Source organism: Chelmon rostratus, chromosome 8 (genome assembly GCF_017976325.1).
Source record: "Chelmon rostratus isolate fCheRos1 chromosome 8, fCheRos1.pri, whole genome shotgun sequence".
In the NCBI taxonomy this organism is placed as follows: Eukaryota; Metazoa; Chordata; class Actinopteri; order Chaetodontiformes; family Chaetodontidae; genus Chelmon; species Chelmon rostratus.
Window position 1 is genome coordinate 21,626,933 of NC_055665.1, and position 17,301 is coordinate 21,644,233.

The 17,301-nt window shown below is 42.6% G+C and overlaps 1 long non-coding RNA gene across 2 annotated transcripts in view; it reads right to left on the bottom strand.

Annotated features, from left to right (window-relative positions):
* The window catches only part of LOC121609911, a 93,973-nt gene that overhangs the window by 41,606 nt on the left and 35,066 nt on the right, over nt 1-17,301 (bottom strand). For both annotated transcript variants that reach the window (XR_006007023.1, XR_006007022.1), the window contains one exon: nt 4,822-4,958. This is a non-coding gene — a long non-coding RNA (uncharacterized LOC121609911). The remainder of the gene's footprint in view (nt 1-4,821; nt 4,959-17,301) is intronic.

The following is a 17,301-nucleotide window of genomic DNA, read 5'->3' on the forward strand; positions in this document are numbered from 1 at the left end:
CAGAAAGAGTTGAGATCCACAGTCTGGGAATGAAAAAGAGGAAGGATGGAGTGATGGAGGGGCAGGGAGAGAGGGAGGAAGGAAGAGGAGAAAGAAAGAGAAAAGGCAGGGGAAGAAAGGAGTGGGTGTTCATAAGAGGAAGACGTAGTAAGGGAAATGATGGAGTTGGCACCAGGGAGCAAAGGTAGAGAAGGGGAGTGATGAGTTTGGAGGAAGAGTTCAGCAAAGGCCTTGGATCCAATCAAACGACTGTTTTTGATTCTGTTTTTCATTCCACCTAAAATAATGTTTCAGTAGTCAGTTGCTCATAGCTAAGCGCTAACCTTGGTCTTTGAATGGGTACTCGCTTTGAGCAAAACACTTCTCGGTGGCCCCAGATGAACTGTGCAAGCTCACTGCGGCTGTAGATTGGGAAACCAAGCACTGTGGGATTAGTAAACCTTGTTTCACTCTGGCAGCCCATGAAGAAAAGTCAGACTTTTGCAGATGGGGTTTACAGCTAGACACCTGATTGTTTAACATTGCTTGAGATATTTCACCCCAAAGTTGACCGAACGGAACCAGCGTTAGTTAGCAGGTGAACCGTGCATCAGTGAGCCACGCTGTTTATGAACTGACTATTGGGAGTAGACTGACAGTAAATTCATCAAATTCAGTGAACCATATTGCTACTTCCCAAGAGACTGTAGCTCTATAACACTGGTGAGGTTTTTGTCATACGGAAGTGGGCGTGGATTCATCTACAGTAGGCGGGATAAATGATGCAGCGTTTTTTTGATCCTCTGTACATACTGTACACTTATCTCTTGCACGAAAAATTGAGCAAAACACAAATTGTATCACATGCACATGCAGTAGCATTTCAAGTGCTTGATCTAGTAAAAGATCATTTACATTTTTTTTCTCTCTGTCTATGGGGCTCCTTACTTATCAGATAAGTGAGATACATATTCAAATTCCCTAAAATAATTACAAAAAAAAGGTGTCTTTGACAGCTCAGTGTTGATTTGGCCATAGAAAATTTCTTCAAGCTTTAAAATAATGCCATGGGACACTGTTGGAAAAGCCAGGAGAAGTATCGGTAGCAACCATCATAAATATAGGATACATGAAGAAACTGTATCTGAAATTTCTGCTCGGCCCGCAATAATTCTCATAAGAAATAAAATATTGATTAGGATCGATATGGAGTGTGTGAGGAGTACGAAAACAGAAAAACAATGAGTTCGACAAAGTGTGAGGTCTCAGTGGTGTGCCAAAAACAGTGTTTACGAGAAGTGAGCAAGAAGCACGTGCAAAAACAAACTGCACGCGCATGCCGTCCAGCACCGTATGCTCACGCTCCATTACAAGCATATAGGGACAAGCGCACACGGTCACATCAGATGAAGCAAGCATATGTGTGAAATTCCTCCGAGACAAACTTATCTGTCAGAGCGCTCCAAAAATACTCAGCACTCGCTAAGAGTGCGCCTTTCCGGCGAACACGCACATAACACAAACACCATTTTTATAAAAACGCCAACTTGTAAATATGCGTGAAGCCTCTAACAAATATCAAACAAAACCTGCTTGTATCAAGCTCTTCGCAGACTCATGCATATATGCATAAAGGTCCTCACATGCACACACGTGCAGTGAGGCTGTCTGCCTCCCACATGCAGTGTTCGTGACGCATAGGAAAAGTCATTAGACCCGTACTTCCTCTCCAAACAGAAGAGAAAGAAGAAAAGACCGTCTTACATGAGACACACAGGAAATGTGTGGGTGAGTGTGTGTGTGTGTGTGTGTGTGTGTGTGTGTGTGTGTGTGTGTGTGCATGCGTGCGTATGTGTGACTTTTCGTATCTGCACATTCACACACGTGTCGCCTGGTCTGAAGCTCTACCCTGAGGGCTGGTGACCAGCATCTTGTAATTGCTCGCCTTTGATTGCTTTCATTGAGTAGACTACAGCTACAATTACAACCAATCAAAAACGCTTTAATGGCAAAGGGTCGGCTCGCTCAGCAGACAAAATTGATCTTGTGGGTTCAGCAGTTGTCCAGAGCCTCTCCCCTGAACTTCCCAAATTCAGCCTTGGCATAATTATGTTAAACTGGAGAGTACCTGCTATTAATATGCAAAGTCCGATACTTTTTAGGGATAATCATCATCTTAAAGTGTGCAGACAAGGTGGATGGACATCAAGATTATTCTGAATCTGAGCTGGACAGCTTAATTACTGTTACATTAGAATAACTTAATAAAGACAGATTGTGCTCTTCTTTAAAACACTCTGATCAGGCAGCTCTGATTGTTCATTTGTGTGCTCGATCATGTTGGATGTGTTTTCCAAACCGCACACCAAAACGTAAAACAACTAAACCCATGACTGGCTTCAACTGTAGATTTTTGTGTCTCACAAGTTTCATTTCTCCCTGCCTAAAGGTACAAACAGTTAGAACTTCTGCTTTTTAAGGGAACTTATGGTTCTACTTGTGTAACTAATCACTTGACACTGTGTGTGTGTGTGTGTGTGTGTGTGTGTGTGTGTGTGTGTGTGTACACGATTCTTATGTGTCTTCCTACACAGGAACCATGATTTTGCATAACATCCAAACCTTCCTTGTGTCTAACTGTGTGTGGGTGCATGCTTATCTGTATCCTCACTCAACATCAACAGTCTGTGATGCTGTGTCTCTGTATATGTAGGTTGAGTAGGGCTGTGTGTGCGTATGTATATATGTACATATATATGTTGAAAATAAATTAGACAAAGAGTGAAGGAGGACAGGGAGAATATAAAAGGGAAATGGGAGCTCATAGGATTCGAAAACAACAAAGACAGACAGGAAGAGAGCAAAAAGATAGAGGAGGCAGAGGGTGAATCCTGGGGTTTGGACATCTGCTGAAGCTTCAGGAAATTCAATCATTTTATGGCTGAAGGTGGAAGTCTTACCTGCTTGCAGTAAATCATGCCAGCATACAGTACACACACACACATACACACATGTACACAATGCTGTGAAGACAACACAGACAGGTGAAGGACAGCTTTTCTGACTTCCATGGGGAAAAATACTCCCCCTCACACACACACACACACACACACACACACACACACAGATTAATTTGGACTGCATCTCATCTCTGCCTACCTCTGCCATGAACATCTGTCACCTCAGCAGGATCCAAACCGCTAATAAACATGCAAACGCATGCTCGTGCGTAGACACACACGCGTTATCTCCATTTCTTTGGCTCTATCACGCATGCACACCTCCTTCAATCTAAAATATATAGCTAAATTTGGCCCAGTCTCCATGTGTTACTGGTTCGGTATTTTATCACTGTCTGTCTCCATACACACCTGCACCCACAGCCGGCACAACGTCCTCATCTCTGCTTTCTTTACCTGTCGTTGTTTCTTGTTTTCACTTCTGGGAGCGAGAGCTATCTGTGTTCATAAATTCATACTGACTCTTATGCAATAATAAACTGCGTTACGTTGTAAGAAGTGAGACACCTGTTCCCCTTAAGATTGCCTGGGGTGTAACTTTCTTCACTGCTCACAGCAAACAGTCTCTCAGGTGCTGTTTATTGGCATGTGCGACGGGAAAAAGCTCTGTGCGTGCAAAGTTCACCTCTGAATATTCCACAAAGATTTGGAAATCCCCCGACACAGCAGACACTAAAACACGCAGGTGTCACTAACTGTAATCTTTAACTCTTGAGCTTTAGGGTGAACATTCAGCAGTGTGCTGTTCAAAGCGGCAGTTTTGGTCTTTTAAGTTATTATTTTTCAAGCTGGTTTGCAGGATATGTGTGTGTGTGTGTCTATGCATCTTGTTGCCCTCGTCTTGTCTTTTTATTCAACAGGTTTATAGTGAATGTTTATCAGATATATGAACAGTGTATTCCACATCCCCATTAAGTTGTATTTTAAAACATGATGCATCCCGAGACTGACACAGGCTACTTTCTGTTTAAAGAGGATACTGCATTGGGACGTAACAGGTGAAAGGTCACTGCAAAGTGTAAACCAATAAAACAGCTTCACAAAATGCCACCAGTGTTGGACGTGAAATAGCATAAAGCTCAAACCTTTAAAATGTGTTCAGCATTAACTTCACATTTTATGTGAAAAAAAGTCAATGAGGTTGTGGATGTTTTTTTTTTTTTTCAAAAACATTTTGATTTTTTTTTTTTTCTGTTTTCTGGTTAGCCACTTCGGGCTGCTCTCAAACTGTGGTAAATGTTCCGTCCTCTTCACTTTCACAGTCAGATTTGGTTTTGCGGGTTTATGAAATTAATAGGTCAACTTCTCCTGTTTCTAACTGTAAACAGCTTACACACAAGTGGTGTGACAGCGTCATTTTGAACTTTTTGAGAACGGCTGCAGCTAAAATGTCAGCGTTGACTGTGGGAAACCTGCACGCAGTTGTGTGCATAATGAAGGGGAGGAAGGTAGAGGGAAAACTGCAACAGATATGCAGTCTTTTTTCTCTCAGTTTGAATAATTTGATATTGTCCAGTCAGGTATATACACTAGCTCTCTGGCTTGCAATGTATTTCTACATTTACTCCTTATTTCTCATGCTGGGGCCTGGTGAATAAAGTAATAAAACATATGCTCACATTTAATTAAACCATGTTGTTCATTATCAGGCATTTCTCTAAAACACTGCAAAATTATATATATATTCATAGTTTTTGTATGTTTTTATGGATCCAATATTACCATCTAATTACATCATAAATACAGGGAGCAGAGTAGCAGTAATTTAAAAGGTTATTAGTGTGTATTGCCAGTAAAAAAACACATTAGCTTAGTGCCTTACCTTGGCAATCCAATTCCCCTGTACATTCCCATTGCAGAGGTCTGGAGCCAGTTAGGATTCCTCCAGTGTTAATTAAACCGTCTGTCTTGGAGAGAATTAAGGTCGTGATCTCCCAGACCTCACCACTCCCACACTCCCTGAGAAGAAAAGAGAGAAGAAAAGAGACTTAATGAAGGAATAAAGGGATGAAATGACTTAATGAACCGCCTAACGAGGCCTGCGGCCGTTTAATAAGGGCTTATTAAAGCTTAATTAGAGCAATAATCCAGCTTGTTTGGAGTCAGTCAGTGTTGACTTGTGGCTGATTGTGTTTTTATGGCAACTGGATAAACAAGGAAGCATTGTCATTCCACAGGAAGGAAGACAAGTTCAGCTGTGTGTGTGTGTGTGTGTGTGTGTGTGTGTGTGTGTGTGTGTGTGTGTGTGTGTGTGTGTGTGGTAATCCGCTATAGCTTTGTCATTTAGGATACCTTCACATCCCCATGTGAGAGCACCAGACATGCAGTAGTCAGATAGATCCTTTTCCACTTACCATACAGGGACTCATCAATTTTACTGACTAATTACACAACCCTGTGACTATAAGATCCTACAGAGTGATCATGTTTTCGGATCTTTATGGACCTCGGTCACGTGGTGTGTATAACCCTAATGATTCAGCTGGCAGACTCCTTTCCTCATTGATTCAAACACAATACAGCATGTTTCTTCTATAAACATCAGCATGACTCACGTGAGTCAGAGACCAAGTCTCATTGTGCCCAAGGACACATCTAAAGAGAGTGAGGTACACAGAGCACTTGAGGCTATAGATCAATATTCAGACAGTGACGCCATCACCCCATAGAGGACTGAGTCAACCTCACAGCATGTGGTAATCTACATAATGTGAATGCCTAACTGTTCTCATTACTATAGCTCTCTGCTCTGTATCTGAGTGAGTCATTTTATATCAGTGATTCAGATTTTTAATGCCCGCAGGTCCTTACATGGGGTTAGGAATATCCAGAGGTCCCAACAATGAAAAGAGTTACTCATCCTTCTTCCTGTTTATGTGAGAACCTACCGGATGACCCTGCCGAACAAAACTAAGTCCTGAGCCATTTGGTATGCTTGTGAAATGTTGATTCAAATGAATTTGATGATAAATGTGGCCACCCAATACCACACATGCCTGACAGAGAGGCAGTGCATGCAGACAGAGGATCTAGATGGCTGTTTGATAATGTTAACAGTAATGGGTTAGTGTAGTATGGCATATTAAACAGCAGGCCAGGAACAAAATGACCATGAAAACAAAGTCATCCTCCTATGATCTGTGACCTCTGTGGAGTTCAACGTGTTCATCAGCAGACTTGGTCATGACCAGATCAAGAAGCAAGAATGTTCTCAAACAAACCAACCCATAAAGCCAACATGCATGATTCAAATAATTTGAATACAATCAGCATTTGAGTGTTGATCCAAAGCCAAAGTTGCATAAATAAGATAATTAAAAGACTCTTTGTCAGTCAAGCTTCCAATCATACCTCTTTTTAAGCCATAATATATTTATTTTATATATTATTTATAATTTTTTTAAACTAATTTCCTTCCAAGACAAACATTAGAATTAAAATGTGGTATTGAGACTGTAATGTTTTTTGGAAAACATTGATTTTGTATATCAAGACAGAAGCAGGGAACCCTCTCAGCCACTTTTCTTAGAATGAGCATCTAGTGGTCATTAGAGGAACTGCAGTTATGAGCCTAATACAGTGGGTGTTTGTAAGTGGTTTAAAATGACACTCACACATGTTCAGTATACTGCCCATGCTGTATGTACTGTATATATGACTCAGATGGGAGGCACATTTTGTATTTTCTCATTAAAATTGCTTGTATAAAACCAATAAAAGTGACAGGCATGGAGAGTCACTGTGGTAGCAATATGCACGTGCACACACTCACAAAAACCACACACTGACCTGTTAGCTGATGCATATTGCAAATTTAGGCAAGATGACATCACCCAGCTGGCAGCTCTCTGTGAAAACACACCACTTTGCTATACAGTAGTTGTGTGTGCGCATGCATGAGTGTGTCTCTGGCATTTTGAGCATTTGGCATTTTTTCTGTGGCACATCATCTACCACACAAACACACGCGCGCACACACACACACACACACACACACACACACACACACACTTGCTCTCTCCTTAGGAAACCGCTGACAGCTAACAAACACACACCTTTCTGGCGCTGTGGTCATCATTTCCCACCATGCTGTCACTTTCAGGGTGCTAATCCACCAGAGCAGTTCTACACACAACTATTTAAATCAGTTAGCATTACCCCAGCCAGTGGAATTTAATCCATTTTGCCTGTAGCACTTTTGGTTTTAGTTTAACACAGCCGAATGATTCCCTCAAGCGCTTATGGCAGATGAATCCCTGCTTCCAAGTTTCGCTAATTTACTTCCAAGAATCAAAACCATTTGGAGGGTGGAGGAGGAACAGTGCTCTGCGCTAAGATCCAAACAAGATGGGTTTTAGGTTTTTAACCTTGAGCTCTCCAGTGTAGTTAGGATTTTTCAAACGCCTTCAACCTTCTCATTTCCCCATTTCTATATCAGTTTCAAGTTTTGCATTACGCTCCCAATGTCTGGGAATTATGTCATTTAGCCAGGGGGGCAGACTGGAGTCACACTCCAGAGGGTTATTAACCGATTTTAGACATTACAGTGTAGATACGCTTGGAACATCGCACAGAGATGTATGACAGCAATTCACGAGGAAGGTTTGAACCCTTACAGTCACAGTTCATGGACTGTGTCTCTGGCAAGTCTTCTGCGCTGCTGAAACACTTCAATCCCAATCCATTTATTTCCAGAACGCCAAACAGCTGACAATTCCTGCAGCAGGGCCAACGATTTCCATTGTTGTCATATATTTCCCCTCTCCCAGACATATGTCAATTTTATGTCAGAGGATTAGAGATGCCAGTTATTGTTCTGCAGCATGAGAATGATGTCAACTTTCCTACAGGGCCTTTTCTGTGCGATGTAGAAGGCAAAGCAGCTGACAATCCTGCAAAGATGCCAACACATCACATCATTTACAAAACTACCTCCCTGCTCCTCGGCTCTGTCAGTTGTACCCTGGAGAGTTATAAGGGGGGGTGAGGGGTGGGGGGGTGATGTCATCTTTCCAGCAGGGCTTTAAATCTCAGAGTTAATACACTAGTGTGCTGAGCTCTGGAAGATGATGATGATGGTGGTGGTGGTTTAGAGCGGTGGTGATGATGATGGTGCTGGTCAGCGTGGTGGTCATGGTGGTGATGATGACAATGATGATGTAATCTTCCCTAAAGCCTTTTCCCTTTTTTTTGTTTAAGCCGTTTGCCACTTCTCTCTCGGTAGCGCTGCAGAGGAAGAACCAGCACTCTTTACCTCTTTTAATCAAAAAGCCCTCATTGAGTGGAGGAGGCACTAGCACTCCTACTGTCCTCAGTGATGTCTCTATTAATATTAATATCATTAATGCACCATAAAGTGGAGGGGGAATTATTTTTACTTGGAGTTCAAACATTATGTGTTAGTCTTACAATGCAATGAGGTCCCACTTTTTTTCGTTCTCTCAATTGTGAGTTGATATGTTGGAAGAAAGTCATACAACTGAAATCATTCGGCTGGGCTTTTTTTCTGACAAGAGAACACATCTTTCTGAGGAGTCTTAACTGTAGGCTCCAGTGCTGAAGAGGCCGTCCATCCTCTACTGCCCTACTCAGCGCTGATGAGACGCTGTGCTCACTGTTTATACACTCGTCAAAAGCGATTACTTCAACATGCTCAAGTTTCAAATGAACTGCGCATCGTCATCAACCCCTGCTTCAGACAAACTGCAGCCATCATTGTTTCCATTGCTTTCAATCTTTCTTAATTTCCGCCTATTTCCAAAGATTCCCTGCTATTTTCCAGTTCCACCCCAGTGTGTTAGTTCTAAACTATAAATTATGTCACTCCGCCACTGGGCTTCTTGCTCATTATGGTTAAACTGATAACACATGCAGAGAAGCTTTAACTGTTAAAACATTTCAGCACTAAACAGCTGACTCTGCCGGAGCTTTTAAATGGCCAGCACATGCAAAAATCAATTTGAAGCAAAAAAAAATCAATTTCTTTAGCCACGTCACAGTAAAACACATCAATACAGGCCAGAATGTCAACATTACTTTTATGCTACTGTTGCAAGCCTGAGCGCTTCAAAGCCCCTACCGGAATTCAAATCTAACCTACAGTGTGATTCAGAGATTGGAGCTGTCACCCCCGATTTGATCTATAACAGGTGAAACCGCCAGATGTAGTGCAGGTTTGCACCTTTGCAAATGGTGCACAAAAAAGCCAAAACTGAGAGTCAAGCCTGAACAGTTAGCGGGCATCTTTATCTGTGTTTGTTTCCACTGGTTTCAGTTGTTTTCGACAATCTCTCCCATTTCCTACGTTTTCCCAGTTACACCCTTGTGTGTTAAACTATATCTAGTTTTACACAGGGCATGATGTCACTCTGCCTGCGGGGCTTTCCCACATTCATGGCTCAGCTGATAACACATGTGGTGGAGAACTGTTAAAACACATGGGTGTGTAGCAGTTTTAAACTCCTAACCCATATCAACCTATCCCTGAGAAACAGGGTGAGGAGGGGGTTTGGCAAAGAAAACAGGTTCCATTTTTCCCCACCAGCAGCCATCAGCTTTAAAGCTCATCTAGGCTGTGATTACCTTGGCTGACTACAGGAACCCAGCCCATGTTGTTGCAGGCAGGCTACAGCTGTGCCTCACTCCATAAAAACCTCTGAAAATCATTTCATAGTCATTCCTTTTACCTTGCTGATTTACAGAACGACGAGCTGCACTTGAATAAACCTGCAGGAGTGCATGGCCTTTTTAACAGCCAGGCTGTTGAATACTGCATACTTTGGTGCCTGAGAGTTGTTTGACACCAGTGTATGTTGTGGTTGCACACTTGGTCCACGTTGCTGTACAAGCCAAAACACTGCTTCACCAACAGCCCAGTGAAAAATCACATGCTTTCACTCAGTTAATCTGCGCTGTGAGTCAGGGTAACTGAAGCAGACTCTGCATACATACAGGGATGATTGTGGGATAACATCTGACTCACCAAACTGGTCTTTTGTGGTTCTGCAGCACACTAGTAGGCTATTCTTATTGTGTGTCAAACACTGTGGAACTAAACACAGTCTGGTGCAGAGTAAGCAGCAAATATAGTTTCATGCAGCTGTGCGAAATGAATAAACTAGTAATGCAGAGTTTAGCTGTATGTTGGGGGAGGGAAGGACACTCTAAAATGAACTCAAGTCCCACTGGGGCCCTCACAGGATAAGCTCAGCTGATATGGACCCTTGAGAGGAAGCTGGACTTGTTTATGAAGGAAATGACATCATTTGGCTTGGATCAGACAGTGACCTCATGCTGACTAGATAATGGCAGAGAGAGAGAGAGAGAGAGAGAGAGAGAGAGAGCTGTTTAGTTGGGTTGCAGGAGTCACATGTTCAGATGAAAGGTGAATGAGTGCAAAAACTCAAAGACTCTGATGACTGCTAAGCAACGTTGGCTCATTTTAATACAATAATGTCAAATGAACGGTCCGTCTCTGAATTTGCTGGTCTTACACGCATATTCAGTGTAAAATGAAGGGAAAATGTTCGCACACAGGAAGAATGGGAGGTTGAACTGGCTGTACCAGGACAGACAATGAGCTGTTTCCTCAACAAACATTCGACATTACAAGCATCACTGCGACAGGTGGTAAAGACTCATTAGCAGCGTGGGATACTGTACAACCTGTGTGTCGAAACCTCAGCTCTCTGATTTTACTTGTGAATTGGATCGAGATAATGAGCCTGAGCACTGGGAAGACAAAAATATATTCTATTCAAATTTGGAGCTTGAATAAGATCTGGTGAGGAATTTCAATGAATCTTCATGCAGAACATTTAATTTTCTTGGACAACCTCGGCTCCTGAGGGAATTGGATAAACAAGATTTTCCGGTAAGTAAAAATTATTAAATGATAAGCAACCTATTTCTGGTTTAGCACAAGTCTTTTTTTTTTCTTTCAACGTTGCTTTCCAAGCCTATTGACTCACACAAGGGACCATTACAACTTTCCAAAACAACATTCTGTTGCTCTGCACTTTCTATAAACTGCTCTGTGACGACCTCTAATTGTCCTGGGGATTGGGACAGCGTGATTGAAAATAAAAAAAACCTTCACGCCAAAAAAATTACTGGAGGGGGTTTGGAGGAGCTGTTGGACCTCCCAAGAGCAGAGCTGGACTAAAGCCCAAAAACAAAGCTTGCTGCTGGGTTAAGGATCTCAGAATATGCCCTGGATTATGGAGTCAGAGAGCCAGTACATGCCCGGGGACAGTGGTGGAAAACTAATACTGATTTTGGCTAAAGAAGGATGCTGGGTTGTGTGAGAGACAGTTTGTTCAGTGTTGTTAGGATAATGACAGTATTCAGGGGATAAAAATAATGGATTTGAACAGGGGGAGTCTGCTGCTATCCAACAGTTTATAGTGCAGACAACTGTTTTCCCTGCATTTATCCATGAGTGGTAGGGTAACATAATTAGAAATGATCACCACTGCTATAAGAAAAAAAAGTGTAATAGAGTCCATTTTCTGCTAGAATAACCCCAGTGTTTCGCAAATCAGGAATTCACATGTGTGGCACAGTAACTGGCATCGTGATCAGAAGTTAAAAGCACGACTGACGTGAAAAAGCATCATGTTATTTGTGGAAGATTTACAGGGGACGAAAGCAGGCGTGTAATAAGTGTAATTCACAACAGCACAAAGAGGCTTTCAGTTTAAAAAGTACAGCTGAAGTGAAATACGAGGATATAAATTCAGATAATCATCAAAAATCTGAATTCTCATCAAAAGGGCCAAAGAGCTAAAGATAATTACACTGTACGATCACCACAACGAAGGAGATCACCATGGATACCACGACTCCTTCATTAATTATAGCCAGACTGTATACACAGACGGCATCTCAGTCACGGCATTGAAATTACGAGGCGGGACAACAAATCACGTGCACGACTCAAATGGACTGCTGACAGGTAGCAAAAGAGCCAAAGGAAAGGTTGACCCATAACTTATGGGAAAGTACACAAACGCACATTCGACTGAGAACTCAGCTTGGAAGTTGCATGTGTGTGCAACCCGTCTCCAAGAAATGATGTTACATACAACTAATCTGCAACAGCTAATACGTTTAATGACACCCAAATTTCAGTCCAATCAGCCCAATGAGGAAGTGTTCATTAATGACTCCTATCCACACTGGCGATGTATTGACTAAAACATTCTGAAACTTTTTTTAACGTTTAAATGTTTAGGCACTCACAGATCTTGGTTGGTGAGGGAAACATAATGTGTTTACTTCATAGGGATTGACCCAAAACCGCAAATTTTGACTCACTCTAATCGAAGTGCATTTGTTGCATAAACCACAGGCATGACTCTGGAAGTGAACCCCTGTCTCTGGTGTCAAAGTCCTGATTTTTGCATGTCTGCTGTCCACCTCTACCACCTCCTGACAAATGCATTGTTAAAAAAACACACACACACAGTTTCTCTTCTCACCAGCATGTGGTAGGGTCACAAATTTGCATAAATGTAATTTCTAGGAGACGGAGTCGGCGTGACATGATTATATTTGAGCAAACTCAACAGCAGCAAGGGAGGATTTCATCACAGTAATGACCACTATGTGGATCAGCAGTAAACGTTACGATCTTATGGCCATGCACATGCAGGTAACGGGAAGGGCAAAGCAGGTCAAGGGTAGTAGAAAAGAGTAAATTACAGAACTGCATCATACAATAACTCCTGGACGCACTGCAGATCACAGGCTCATGCTCACAGTACAGGACAGGGTGGGTTTTATTTCAAGTTGCATACTTCAACACCGACGGTTCAGCCCATATATTTGATACAAATATAATGTATCTCTAGTGAAAACGATCTCAAAGGCCTGTCAAGAATTATCCTTCCAGGTCTTACGACAAAGAAGTGGAGTGAGTTAATTTACACAAACAGAATGGTCCCATCTGGCCTGATTAACATACTACGCCGCTAATGCTAACTTTTAATGGTGTGATCATCTCGCGCGCTCATTTTCACTGAATTCTTAATGCGAAATTAGCATATTAGAACAACATATTGTCTCTCGCTAGCCCAGGGACCCAATGCAAGGTGGTGTCAGGTTCCATTTTTGTTTTAAGATGCAGTCTGAACAGCGAACAGCAGGTTCATTGAGACATATGGAGAGAGAGAAAAAAAAGAGATCATGCGAAAGCATGTGTCCTTGGACAAGCGTGGAATTTGATTCTAACAGAAGTGTCAAAGTCAATCAAACCACTGATGCATTGCAGAAGTGTTTTCAGCTGTCATTAATCTGTCTCAGTGTGAGTTTGTTTAATTCCCTCTCGGTTCTGTTCGGTGTGGCCAAAAGTTTTAAAATGCATTTTGAGTAAATTAAAATCGCATTAATTTTGCTCTCCCAAGCAATTTGTAAATCAGCAGAACCATTTTTTTTCTCTGACAAAGCAGAGAACTTTCCATCAAAGTATGATGTGAGATTTGAAATCTAATCATTGAAATGCATGCAGCACAGACTGCAGCCTCACGGATCCGCCCCCTACACACCCACCCACCCACCCCTCCACACACACACACACACACACACACACCAAAACACTGTCCTCTGCAGAATCTGTCGCACTAATAAGTCACAGCGTCTCTTCATGCAAGGAAGAGGAAACATAAAATAAAAATGCAAACGCCGGCAACAGCCTTTTAATGTTGCTATAAATCAAGAAGGTCCATCAAAGGTAGCTGGTAGCTGTAGCGGAATAACTCCCTCTGTTAGCACAGATACACACACACACTGTTACACACACACTCACACAGGCGAACAGACAGACAGCCTGACAAACAGACACACAGATAGAGAGAGAGAGATAGACAAAGTGAAAAATGTGCTAAAATAGGGTACGTTTGACCTCCACTCATATCAAATCCAGTTAGCTGATACATTTCTATACACACAGTATGGCAGTACGGTCCCTAAGCTACATTACTGCTCGAAAGCAACACTGTGCATGGTATAGATAAGAGCTTTGATGAGTGTTTGTGACCCCCAGTCACCCACACACACACAGGCCTCAGACCACCACTGGAGCCGATAATAACTCTGGCGGTCAAGGCAGACACAGGCTTTCTTTTCAGGCCAGAGAAAGAGCTAGAGCGAGGAGAAAGAGATAGGGGAGCAGAAGACAGGTGGGGAGACGGAGGGAGGAGGGAGGGAGCCAGCATATTTCACCCCCATTCACCTGCTGACACGGCCTCTCAAAGAAACCTTTCATTAGACCTTCAGAACAGTCAGCTTAGTCTGCCCAATGTCGTCAATTTAGCTGTCATATTACGCTGGCTCACTTTCTGCTCTTTCATCTGGGGGACTTTTCATCTCATGATTTTCATACGGGAGGATTGGCAAAAGAGGTGCACGTACGGAAAGCCTCAGAAGTCGAATCATCTAATACATCAGTTAAGTGATTTAAGGTCTGCATGGTTAACCTGCGCACACCTGAATCCACCCGAGCAGAAAAAGTGCTTAAGGAAGTAACACCTTGAAAGAGAGCCTTTATGCAATTCATCACTTTAAAAAAAAAAAGGTGTCTTTTCTTAAGCTTTTATCATTCAGGCATATTTGATCTAATATAATCTGATAGTCTTAGCACAACAGCTTTAAACACCTCTGCAGACTTAGCTGTGTTCCAGGGCTTAAATTAGGCCATGACCCATATTTTATTCACATATTCTTAGCACTTTTTTTTTCCAGGTTTGGATTGACGAAGAGCTAAACAGCCATGGTTCATTACAGTTTCGAACAGACTTTTTTTGGATTTGGGTGGGCCTTGGCTAAATCTTTCTTGGCCGAGTTGAGCTTTGCTGCAGATATGTGTGGTTCTCATATGGGATCTCAATGGGTCCTTTCAGAAGGTGATAATTTAGTCTGCCAACACCTCTTCTAAATCATTAACTTTAGGGAAAGTTCGCCAAGCCAGCTTATTTTTTTCACATAGTTGTGCAGTGAGAGGACTGCTTAAAGCATTCACAGACCGAGCAAGAGAGAGAGAGAGAGAGAGAGAGAGAGACGGGGGGGAGAGAGACTCTCAAAGCTCTCACCTTAAAATAGAGCACATCAATAACATCCTGATGTTGATGTAAGACTTGAGAGGATTGGCTGGTCTCACTTTCCACAGAACAAGCTCAAACTACCCTCACGTCTCTCGCAAAAAGTGTTTTAGGCCACCCACAGATCATATAGAGACTCTCTATATACTCGACAGCCAACGAGTGGTGTCAGCAGTTTCGCATACCATCCCGCTGCATCTCTCTTTCGCTCTCTACTTCCCACTTTCACTCTGTCCGGTTGAGCTTTCCTTCACAGCTCTAGCTAATTTTACTCATGTGAAGATTATATAACAAAACCGCCTATGCACATATCAACTCTCTGCAACACACACCGATTAAAAATGTTCATATTAGATGTCTTTTTTCTTCCATTTTAACCTTTAAGATAGTTTTGTAAGAGCTGCCCGCCTGTGACCAATTTCAACCCAGAATTCCGGAACAAAGTGGGAATAACCTACAAATGATGGCGACAGCACACCCACTGTTTGCACACACGCAGCCTCCCGCACACACCAGAGAGGCCCTCATAGTGGAGGCGCTAGCCGAGCTGCGTGCACATCAAAGCTCCACCAGACTCCCTGTCCTTCCAGCGGCGAAACAGAGCGCTGCAGTGGCTGCTCAGAAGCGGCGGCGTCTCCCCCCGTGTCCCCTGAGCCCCCCCCCCCCCCATCACTTAGCATTTTTAAAACATGCTGGGAGAGAGGGTTACCGTTTTAAGCTCACTTTTCAAGTTGCAGCAACTGAAAACGGTTTCCCTACAAACATGAGGTCATGCAGGGTCTCTAGCCTGCCCAGGTGCAGTGTGGACACCCCCACCCCCACCCACCCACCCATCCATCCCTCCCATCATATAACACAGCAGAAGGCAACGGGTTTGCAGCGATGGCTGCTTTATTTCAAACTGAGCAGAGCTAACAATCCAGAGACCCCATAAAACTGTGCAGCCCCACTGTTTTATGCTGAGCTCTGGTCTGCACAAATATCAAAGTCTCTCAGCTTTGCCTACAGTAGCCCAGCTGAACGTGGGAAGCATCGTGACTGTGATCCAATGGCAAATGCATTGTCACTTCAACAGAAAAATGCATATGTTGCAAAACTGCTAGCAAAGGCTATTTACTTCTGATTACAGTATCTTAAAAGCCAGAACAAAAGGATGTTGTTGGCTTGATGGCTAAAAGACACAAAATCAACTTTTAAAAATTCTGCCATCGTCCTGAAAACTGCACTATAGGTAGTTTTGCATGTCATAAGCATCAGTGACACCACAAGTCTTCTAGTCTCCAGTTGGAGTCAACATTATTGAATATTATTTAATCATGAGCTTGAATGAAAAACACCATACTTGGGATCAGAGCACGAGAGCAAAATCAAAACTCAATCCCAATTATTTATTAACCGTGCAGAGATAATGTTGTTGCGCAGCAGTGAGGCAGTGAAGGGTTATATTATTATTCCGTGCTGCGATGGTGCTGTTCTGTAGCTAAGCATGACCCCTGACCTCAATAAAAACAGAATATGACTATAGGGATCAATAAAGCATCACATTATAACTGTTACAACACTTTCGAACATGAGCCTTCTTTGAAAGGAGCCTTACAGACTAATCATCTCCATGTCTTCATCACATTTACAAGACCTGAATTTGTATCAGCAGCGCATTTTTCCGCCGAAGACACCTATGCTATGCAAACATGGTCAGATTCTACAATTCTGTAAGACGAAATAAACACAATTTGGGCCATGAAAGGTCACAGTGTGGCCAGAAAACTACAGACGCTTACAGACATTCAACCGCAGAGAGGCAGATAGACAAACAAGAAGTGAGCACACACATGCAGACAGACGCGCACAAACACGCACTGTTCGGCCACCCAGGATGAGAGAGAGAGATGGAAACTTTAACTGTGTTTATAACTTAACTCTGGATTATAGGGTAGACTGAGAGGGGGGGCAGAGAGAGAGAGGGGGAGAGGTTTCAGTTGCTCAGCTGTAAATAATTAAAATGCAGCCTTCCCTTACTTGCTCTCTTCCTTTTCTCTCTTTCTCTCCCACACACACACACACACACACACACACACACACACACACACACACACAAAACAATAACCTCCATTATGTTTATTATAACTTCCCTTCCTGATATTAGTTGTCGATTTTACAGAGAACAAGCACAGCAGGCCTATCTTGTTAAAATACAAGGTGTG